This window comes from Thalassophryne amazonica, chromosome 15, assembly GCF_902500255.1.
Source record: "Thalassophryne amazonica chromosome 15, fThaAma1.1, whole genome shotgun sequence".
Lineage (NCBI taxonomy): Eukaryota > Metazoa > Chordata > Actinopteri > Batrachoidiformes > Batrachoididae > Thalassophryne > Thalassophryne amazonica.
Genome location: NC_047117.1, coordinates 50,400,446 through 50,411,541, shown reverse-complemented (window position 1 = coordinate 50,411,541; position 11,096 = coordinate 50,400,446). Strand labels below are relative to the sequence as shown.

The window sequence follows — 11,096 nt, the reverse complement described above, 5'->3', positions numbered from 1 at the left end:
ATGTTAACGTCACCAGTAATCAAAATGTTGTCTGCACTAGTTGAAAGAGTAGAGATGAATGCGCCAAATTCATCTAAAAAAATCAGAATATGGGCCAGGAAGCCTATAGACAGTGACAATATAACATAACTGATTTCCAGTTAGCATCATGGGCATAATGTAGAATCAGATGCTCAAATGAATTATATTTATGACCCCCCACAGTTAATAAACCTGGATTTATAAATAAAAGCAACACCCCCGTCTTTCCTCACATCACATGAAACGTGACTAAAGGTGTACGCCGGTGGGCAGGCCTCATTCAGAGGAAGAACAGCTGTGGATTTAAGCCAGGTTTCACATAATCCAAGCATATCCAGGCGATGATCCACAATTGAGTCATTTACCAGCAATTGGAGTCAGTGCTGCAATGTTGTGAACATGGCCATGTTAACAGCTCCACCATGCATTAACGGGGAAAACATTTGAACAAAACAAAAATCACATTTAATAAAATCTACTCCTTTCCATTGTTTTCTTTTTCAAAGTTAAGTAAACCGGGTGTTTTTGCGTGACAGTTTTAAAGTTCTTCGTCTCTGGATTATGCTTTATTCTGGACTAACTTGACCCTCAACAAACTTGTCTTTCTGCAGTCATCACCTCCAAATCAAAGGTAAGCTGTACATTTTCCTCTTTTACCGACTTCATGTTGTAAATGTGCAGACTTTTCTGATCCATTTATCAGCGTGTGGGCTATATAATGTGATGGCAGACGAAGGATTAAAAGCAGAAAAGTGTCACATCGCAGCCTTTTCTGTCTGATTTAACAGGTGCATGTTCAGGCTGTGGCTCAGAGTCTGAGCATGGTTTGAAAAATATAAACTGTTGGACTTTTAATCACAGAAATGACTCCTCTCCCACTTCCCACAAATCGGCGAGTGTCGGAGCTGAACTTTTAAGTTGTATCTCTGCACGTCCAGACTGCTCGGGTTTTTAATGGAAATACATTGCGATCAGACGGGACATTTATCCGATGTGAGCCATATCTACAGGAATCCTGCATCGGGACCTGCGCCTCATTAATGACCGGGTCAAAAAAATTTTTCTGCTAAATGTGTTTGATCATTATCAAAATATTATCTGTGTGCACACTGTAAAAACTATTAAAATATGATGAGAGATGACGACCATAAGTACAAACAAATGGCTGACACAGGAAGCCAAAGTCATCGCTCACATACCGGTCAGCATGACATGGAGTGGCGCCTCAGTGGCACACAACCGCACCTGACAGCAAACAGCGACTGGCATAAAGAATGGCAAGCCACCTGCAGCCATGTTCACATGATTTTCTGTGAGACAAAATACTGACATAAGCTCCTAACAGATGACATGCAGAAAACTGCATCTGTAACCAACCCTATCTGTCACCACAAGTACACGGAAGTGAAAGGCCCAACCACGACACGAGCCCAGCCTCCAGCGAGAGCAATAGACCAGCATCCTCTGCCCATTTTTATACAGCATTCTCCCACAACAATTGACTGGAACCTGACACCACCTGAAAGTCATCAAGGCCAATCACTTAATCTTGCTTTATTATTATTATTATTAGTAGTAGTAGTAGTGGTAGTAGTAGTAGTAGTATTAGTAATAGCAGTAGTAGTATGTCCAAAATGTCTTAAATGTGGATCTTTGCTCTCTAAGGGCGTTGGGAGGCCTTTTCCCGCCCCTCGTCCCACTGCCTATGTCCATGCCGCAGATGGCCGCAGTCTGTGAGCAGAAAGAAAACTCACACACGGATAAACTTGCTTACTGACTTCTAAAGCGCTACCATAAGTTTCCATCATGTGCCATCCAAGAGAAACACACACCAAGCGTATTTGGGGGATAAAAGCCAAGCTTTCATCTCGAGGGCACTGCCTATTATGTTTGCATTGGCACTGTGCTCTGAAACAGCAAACACACTACCAATAATATGTGCGTAAAAATAGAGGTGCATTGCGCATTGAATGTGAAACAGTGTGATAATGTGCTTTCAAAACATTTGGGCTATGTGCTGAATACTGAGCTGTCTGTGCCTGCTCACACCAATGATGCCGCACATATAAGACTGGGAGGGGATGCATGAATTTAGAGAATTGAGTTTCATTTATCCTAAATCAGTTGATCAGAAGAACGCTTCTGATTCAATCAATCAATCAATCAATTTTTTTATATAGCGCCAAATCACAACAAACAGTTGCCCCAAGGATTCATCATCAGAGCTATCTATGAAGTTCTTCCAACTCCCAAAAACCGCTGCCAGTGGAAAGGAGAAGATCCCTCATGTGTACTCTGCCAAACACCAGCAACATTGAGGCACATCCTAACTGGGTGCAAAACCAACTTGTACCAAGGCCGTTACACCTGCAGGCATAATCAGGTCCTATGCCAGCTAGCTAGCATCCTTGAAGGAAGTAGAAATGCCATCAGTGCCCTCCTTCCCCTGACGCATGGACCTCCAAGCACCACCCACTTTGTTAGAACAGGAGAACGTCCCCTCAAAACATTGGCAAGAGCGAACACCTCCCTCCTTGACCCCGCCCGAGACTGGCAAATGCAGGTCGACCTTGGCCACAAACTCAAATCCTACAACAGTGGAGGATTATTATTTTACTTATCTGTTTTTGTTTTTACACGGACGTAACTTCACTTTATGAACCGGCGAACTGGGAGATATTAATGGTCTAGTCACTCCAGAGGATTGTGCACTGCCCCATGGAAAAAAAACATGTTAATGTTGATGTGCTCTTTAGAAAAACATTAAATCATCTGTTCTGCAAAGTGGTTGTCATATCACTGTGTAGGGAATTGGCAAATTGGCATTCCTGGCAGCTGCAAGCGCCCCTGCTTGCTGAAAAGGCGAAAGGGGAGGGGTGCGTGGGGGAAGAGTTTCCCTTATACAAAGAGTAGTGACATGACGAGTCGGACGAAAATGGTCACGTGATTCGTGGTGCATTCTTGGTCCAAATTTGCGTTTGCTGTTAACAGATCTGGTGCGTGTTTATCCGTTTATTTATACACTGAAAATGCCGGGTTGTTGGGCATTCGGATGCTGAAGTAGACATAACAAGGGTTTCAAGATGCACAGATTCCCTTCAAATCCCAACAGACAAAAAAAAAAAGCCAAAATAAAGTCAGCCGTGTGGGATGGAAGCCGATTTCATGTACAAAGCTTTGCGAGGTAGGTAAATTTAACTGATTAAAAAAAAATGTTGAAAACAGAAAAGGTTCATTTACTGTGTGCAACAATATCCTGTGTGTGTGTGTGAATGTGTTTATTCTGTGTCTGCATGTATTTCTTAATGTGTTATGTTTGCATGCATGCTTTTATTGCCTCTAAACACTTACTAAATTTACTTTTTAAAGAAAAAACAAAGGTATATTTTTAAAGCTCCTCAAGTTAATCAAAGCAATTAAATCATTTTATTTAAAAGCACTACTTTATTAAGTGTAGTATGTTGAAATTCTCTCCAGGCAACAAGAGATAACCTAAATTATTATTGCTTCTATCATGGATAATTACATGCCTTCATAATCAACAGTCTTCTCATTTCTTATTTGCTGCTCAATTTTTCAGACAAACCAATATCCCTTTACAACTACGTAATCTGACATTGGATCTTATAATCATACATCTACCTCTCAATACAATTTCAGTAAACAAACAAAAACCAAGCAACCCCCCCCCAAAAAAAGTAATAAAATAAACTAGAGGTGCGCTTGCAGAGTGCAAACCTCTGCCAACACTAGTTTCCAATTCAGCACATTTTTACCTTGGAAACAATTTTCATGGTCAAAGTCCTGTTACAAGTGGCTTTTCAAAAGCAAAATATAATGCAAAATATAGATCAAAGGGGCTTTTCAATGTTAAATTCAAATATCCATTAAATACGCAATATGGATCAGATCTAGATCAAACTTAGTGAATTTATTCACAGTGCCAGTTTGCACCTCATTGCCACAAATGATTGATTGAGGCACTTTTGATTGAGATATAATGCAAAATGTACATCAGATGGGCTTTTTAGTATTAAATTCAAATGTCCACAAAATCCACAATCCGGTTCAGATTTAGATCAAACTTTGTCAGGCCAAAAAGAGTGTCAGTCTGCACCTCACTTTCAAGTATGAGTGTTTGGGACATGTTCGTTTAAGACACAATGTAACATATACATTAAAGGTTTTCATTGTAAATTTTAAATGGCCACAAAATCTGTCATCTGGATTAGAGCCGGATCAAACTTTGTCAGTCAATAAAGTTTACCATCCTACACAGCGCTCTCAAATATGAAAAAAATTTGATCTTTTTTTTTAAGTTATGATTTTTTTCAAAATTCTTTCAATGTTAGAGGGATTTTCCTGACTTTGCCCTTTGACCTTGAAAATTGAATCACTTCTTGTCTATCGGGATGTGAATCTTCAGTCAAAATTTTATAATGATATATGAAAAATTGTGGGTTCCAGGCTGTTCACAAGCAGACAGATAGACAGGCAGACATTAGCGATAACATAACCTCCAACTTTGTTGGAGGTAATAACGTTAAAAGTACTCCCTAACCTGTCCTGTGTTCATGCGGTGACATTGCATTATACATGCAAAGTTATAGTGCACTGTGCAAGCGTTGCTTCAGTAGGTCTGCACAATTAGCTCCAAAATGGTGCCATATTCTCTGTTGTCAAATACTCTTTGTATAAAGGGACTTTACATGGGGGACAGTTCACTCTGGGTTTCCCCAAATGGAATGGAAAAGGGGCAGGGTGGGCTAAAGTCAGTTACACCTCAACCTTATAAATACAGGCCTATAATTCCTGCATGTTTTTTCTGAATTGTGTGAAATGGCTAATAAAAATAGGTGATACAAAATGATTATGTGGTCACCCAGGTGAATTGGTTTAGTCTTGACCTCTGGTCATGAGTGGAGGGAGGGGGAGGAGGAATCTGTTGATTGTCGAGTGCCAAATTAACAGAGATGGACAGAAAAAGGTCAAAGCCATCAGTTGCCCAATTTAGGAAAAAAGAAAAGAGGAGAAATGAGCGCACTCCTTGATAGGGTTGGATCTTATTCTTCTCTGAAGTTGCCCTGGGTGAGAGGTGCTGGGCGGGTGTGGGGATACTCATGATTCCCCGTCTGAGTGCTGCTACGTTTGCAGATGAGAGGGTTGCCTCTCTGCTCCTTCCAGTTTTCCTCCCCTTGGTGGGGAGGAAAACTCTTGACTATTGTTTGTGCGTATGCATCGAACGGCAGTTTGGAACATTCGGCCTTCTTAGAGTCCCTGAATGGAGTCTTGTATGGGGCTCCAGTGGGGAGACTCCAGTGTTCTGTTGGGAACTTCAACGCACACGTGGGCAATGACAGAGACACTTGGAGAGGTGTGATTGGGAGAAACGGCCTCCCTGATCTAAACCTGAACAGTCGTTTGTAGGGATGGGTATCGAGAACTGGTTCCTTTCGGGTATCGTTAAGAAATGGTTCGATCCACCGACATGAATAACCTTTTTACTTAACGATTCCCTTATCGGTCCTTCAGAGTGGCCGTTGTTTTTGGGGGTGTTTTTCAGGAAAATTAGAATTTCTCTACATTGATTACAGACCCTGCAGCGGGTCTGTAATCAACTTTTCTGCAGCGCGGCTTTGCTTTGAACCTTGAACCAATCGAAGCAGTGATTCGCAGATCGAAGCAGTGCTTCGATCATTGCTTCGTTGATTAATTTTTTTTCTTTCGCTTTCCCCCGCTAAAACCCTACCCTAAAGAGCATTTGGCTGTGAGTATTATTTACCTTTTTTTATGTTAAACCGACCTGTTATGGTCTTCTGAAACAGTTGATAGATGTATTTTAGAACTTAAAAACGGGACCGATGCTAACACATTAGCATGTCTATGGCATTTTCAATGTTAAAGTTAGCGTTAAGCAGTTGTAGCTGTCAAGCGTTTGTTGTAAAAGAGTCAAATGTATTACAAATTGTAATATTTTTTAAATGTATTTTTGCTTATATATTAATAATAGCAAGCACAACAATAATAGCAATAATAACTAATCTAATGATTATATACAATTTTAGAGAAAGAGACAAAAAGAACCTGAATAAAAACACAACAGAAAATATAAAACCAACTAACAGTGAACATACATAAATAAATAAATACATACAGAAATTGTTTCCTGTGAACACCTAGTGACTCTTACACCTCCACTTCTTATTTAAGTTTAATGACAGTTTGTTTCAGTCAAACCATATTTTCAATGTGTTAATTTCTTCAGTGATTTCCTCCAGAACTATCTGCCAAGCTAGAAAACTGCTGCATCCTAGTAAGAGCAGATTACTACTGGAATTAATTTGAATAAGGAATTTGGGTTTTTTTCTCACCTAAATGGATGCTGCACTCACTGCAGTTTATTGTCTGGAATAGTCCCAGATTGCATTTCAGAGCTTTTCAATTCAAACATTTTTGTGCACATGGTGTTGGGGGGTAATTTTGTGTTTCAGCTTTTTTTTTTTTTTTTTTTTTCACCACTTTCATCCCTGAATATGTGAGATTGTGAGTCACTTTTGTGCGGATTAAAGTTACTAACTGGGACTCCTGTCTTGTTGTGAGAAAGAAACGAGAATCGTCCTCTGTTCTGTTCACACAGCTCCAAACGCTGCGCGGCTCTCTGACGAGTCAAGTTAGAACGATAGAGTCCAGTCGGAAGTAATAACTTAAAAGCGAAACAACGTTTTGTTTATTTTTATTTATGTCCAGAGATCAAGGATACAGTGACCAATTTCATATTTATTTACTTTAAGACTCAATGAAATACATAGAAAACCTGTAAAGCTTACTTTTAGTACAAAATTCACAAGAGGTATCGATAAGGGAATCGATAAGCAGAATCAATAATGGCATCGATATCTATAAAATCTTATCAATACCCATCCCTAGTCATTTGTTATTTGACTTCTCTGCTAGCCATGGACTGTCCATAACGAACACCATGTTCAAACATAAGGATGCTCATAAGTGTACATGGTACCAGAGCACCCTAGGCCAAAGATCATTGACTGATTTTGTGGTCGTATCATGTGATCTGGGGCAGCATCTTCTGGACACTTGGGTGAGGAGAGGGGCAGAGCTGTCAACTGATCACCACCTGGTGGTGAGTTGGATCAGAGGGTGGGGGAGGACTTTGGATACACCTGGTAAGCCCAAACACATAGTGCAAGTGAACTGGGAACGTCTGGAGGAGCCCACTGTTCGGCAGATCTTCAAATTACACCTGCGGCGGACCTTTTCTAGCATCCCTATGGAGGTTGGGGGCATTGAACCAAAATGGGCAATGTTCAAAGCTTCCTTTGCTGAAGCTGCAGCGGGCAGCTGTGGCCTGAAGGCCTTAGGTAACTCAAGGGGCAGCAACCCTCGGACATTGGTGGTCAGGGAAGCCATCTGACTGAAAAAGGAGTCCTTTCAGGATATGTTATCTCAGGCGACTCTGGAGGCAGTTGCAAGGTACCGACAGGCCCGAAGGGTAGCAGCCTCTGCTCTGGGGGAGGGAAATCAGCGTGTGTAGGAGGAGTTTGGAGTAACCACGGAGAAGGACTTTCGGTCAGCACCAAGGTGCTTCTGGTAGACCATGAGGCACCTCAGGAGGGGAAAACTGGGAACCATCCATGCTGTCTACAGTAAGGATGGGACTCTGTTGACCTCAACTGAGGATGTAATCCGCCTCTGGAAGGAACACTTTGAGGAACTCCTGCATCAGCCTGGAGCGCCCTCTATAGTAGGGGCAGAACTGGAAGCTGATGGAGGATTATCATCAATTTCCCTGGTGGAAGTCACTGAGGTACTCCAACAACTTTGCAGTGGCAAGGCCCCGGGGGTTAAAATTTGCCTAGAAATGCTTAAGGCTCTGGGTGTGGAAGGACTGCCTTGGATGAGACGTCTCTTCAACATTGTGTTGAGGTCTGGGACAGTTGCCTAAGGAGTGGCAAACTGGGATGTGGTCCCCATATTTCAAAGGGGACCAGAGTGTGTGCCAATTACAGGGGCGTCACAGTACTCAGCTTCCCTAGTAAAGTCGAGTCCAGGGTGCTGGATATATGGATATATTCCAGGATATGGAGGGGATATGGACAGGATATCAAGGCGTCATCGTGGGAGGAGGGTTTCCAGTTTTGTGGGCTCAGGGTCTCATCGCTGCTTTTTGCAGATGATGTGGTCCTGTTGGCTTAATCGGCCTGTGACCTCCAACACTCACTGGATCAGTTGGCAGCCAAGTGTGAAGTGGCTGGAATGAGGATGAGCACCTCTAAATCTGACGCCGTGGTTCTCAGCAGGACACTGATGGATTACCTACCCTGGGTAGGGAATGTGGTCTTGCCCCAAGTGAAGGAGTTTAAGTACCTCAAGGTCTTGTTCATGAGTGAGTGGACAATGGGGAGCGAGTTTGGCCGGAGAATTGGCGCAGCAGGGGCAGTATTGCATTCGCTGTACCATACTGTTGTGACAAAAAGGGAGCTGAGCCAGAAGGCGAAGCTCTCGATCTACTGATCAATCTCGATCTACACACCAAAAAAAAAAAAAAACCCACCGCAATTTCTAATATTTAATCCCTCTTATCGAGCGGACAATACAAGCATGATCCTTCTGTTCCTCTGTATATAACCCATGGTCATGGACATAGTCATGAAATGACATGAATGAAGCAGTGCTCTCTTATTATGTCCACATCTTCCGGCCCCGCGTGTCCAGTGAGCGGGGCACTGAAGGACACTGCGTCATGTGGACCTTAGCTGATGTGGGTGACATGACAGATTGCCACATGATCAGACGGTCCTGTTCACATGGCACAGCCTGCCAGTGTGTTGCTTGGTAACGGCACACTTGTGGGGCACACAGAAAATTTGCTGCTGTTCTCACAGTCAGGTCGAAAGTGGGCAGCTGGTGTCTACTCTCGTGCTGGCAGCGTGAATGGCGACACCTTTTCTAAGTACCCCGCTAGTAGTGTTGGATGTTCGTAGGTGGCACCTGGAGTCCAAATGGTCATTCGTCCGGCATTCGATGACATTCGGCCGCTGGTGTGAAGGCTGCCTCGATCGCGTCATTCAGCCACGGTTCAACATGGACGATGATTTGGTGCAGCTGCTCAGCCGCAGCATGATATATCTGACCTGCGTACGATATGCTGTTCAAATGTTCCAAACACGATCAGATGGCAGTGTGACCTCGTCATGCCTGCTCTTCAAATGAGTTTCCGGCACGAGCAGCATGCGAATATAGAGTGCATGTGCCATGCCCAAATGAATGTGGCCACTGTTGTACGAGATGTTCCAATGCGACTCTGATTTCCCTGTTTCCTGTTGTACCTGTTTCTCAGGAAAAAAATACATAAAAAATCCACACCATCACTTTTTTTTGATGTCACAGATAGGAAAACTACTTTTTTAATCAGTTGATTAGACCACAGAGCTGGCAAAAAAGAGAAGGGTATCACCTCCACCCGCATGCCGAAATTGCCTGTAGTATTTATTTTATATTCACCATTCTGTGTACTGAACTCTGCCAGTATTGTCACTGTTCTCAGATGGAAGGTTTTCCTTCAAGATTCAGTGTCCCTCATTGTCATCTAAATAAGGCTCAAAACCATAAGGCTGTGTCCTTCACAGCTTATTCAGACTCCTTACCTCTCAGTCAGGTCTCGCTTTCCGCATAATATGCATTCAGAAAGTATCCACAGTGCTTAACGTTTTCCACATTTTGTTATGTACCCTTATTACAAAATGGAGTTGATTCATTTTTCCCCACACCCCATATTAACATGAAAGTTTTAATTTTTCAAAATTTATTAAAAATAAAAAACTAAGAAGTCACATGTACAGTGCCCTCCAAAAGTATTAGAACACTTATTTCACACATTTTAATTTGTGCCATTTCAAATACAAAAATTAAAAAAATTCTGAAATTATCTTCCTTAAACTCAAAACTGAAAGCAAATCTCAACAACATGACAAATAAATTCATTTAAACTATAAAAGCCAAGGTGACAGGTTGCGTAAGTAATGGATGCTTTGGTATAGTACCTGTAAATCAGTTTTACTGCCAGTTTTCTTCAGACAAGTCAGGGGATGGATACATGAACATTTCCAAGTCATTGAATATGTCTTGAACTTCAAACAGTATGGCTCTGTATGGAATAGATAGTTCTCAAAAAGTGAGTGACTGTGCATGAAGAAGAATGAGGAAAGCCACTAAGACACCCAGACAACCCTAAAGAAGTTATGGGGTTCTCTGGCTGTGATTGGAAAAATTGTGCATAGTGCATGTTTTGCATTTTGTATCCCGTTACACAGCTTTATTATGAAGTCCTATTGAGGAGGATTTTCTTAAAGAAAACCTGAAAGTTAAGCTACAATTTGCCAGAAGGTACATCTGACGTGCAAGCCTAGATTTGATGCTTCGGTGGAAGAACATCCTAAAAATGTCCAATCAGCTGAACTCAATTTAGACTGCAGAAACATCTCAAGGATGACCCCTGGAAACAGGATGCACCTGAGCTTCATGGCAAAGGATGTGAATACTTAATGTACATGTGATTTCTTAGTTTGTTTTTTATCTTTAATAAATTTGCAAAAATTTCAAAAAATCTTTTGTCACATTGTCATTATGGAGAATTGTGTGTAGAATTTTGAGGGGAAAAAAATAATTTCTTCCATTTCTGAATAAGGCTGTAACAACAAAATGTGGAAAAAGTGAAGCACTATGAATACTTTCTGGATGCACTGTAAAACTCTTGTTTTAGTTAAGGTTAAATATAAAATGTTACATGTTCAAACTATCCAGAAATATGTTTTAAAAAACAAAGAAACAAATGCACATTTCATTCATGCACCTCCAGAAATAAGTGTGAATGCACCCACTCACTACGTTTTGGGCTGAATTTTTAAGTGCTGTGTTATACACCAGTAAATACAGTAGTATCACACTGAAATCTCCTTTTAAAAAAAAAAAAATCTTTATACTCTGAAATCTATTTGTTGGAACAGAAATCAGCTCTTTTTGACACTGCACGCAACATCATGCATTTCTACAGAGAT

General features: G+C 41.5%; 1 protein-coding gene across 1 annotated transcript in view; it reads left to right on the top strand.

Annotated features, from left to right (window-relative positions):
• Positions 1–11,096, top strand: part of nsmce1 (NSE1 homolog, SMC5-SMC6 complex component) — a 74,888-nt gene that overhangs the window by 36,843 nt on the left and 26,949 nt on the right. The window lies entirely within an intron of this gene.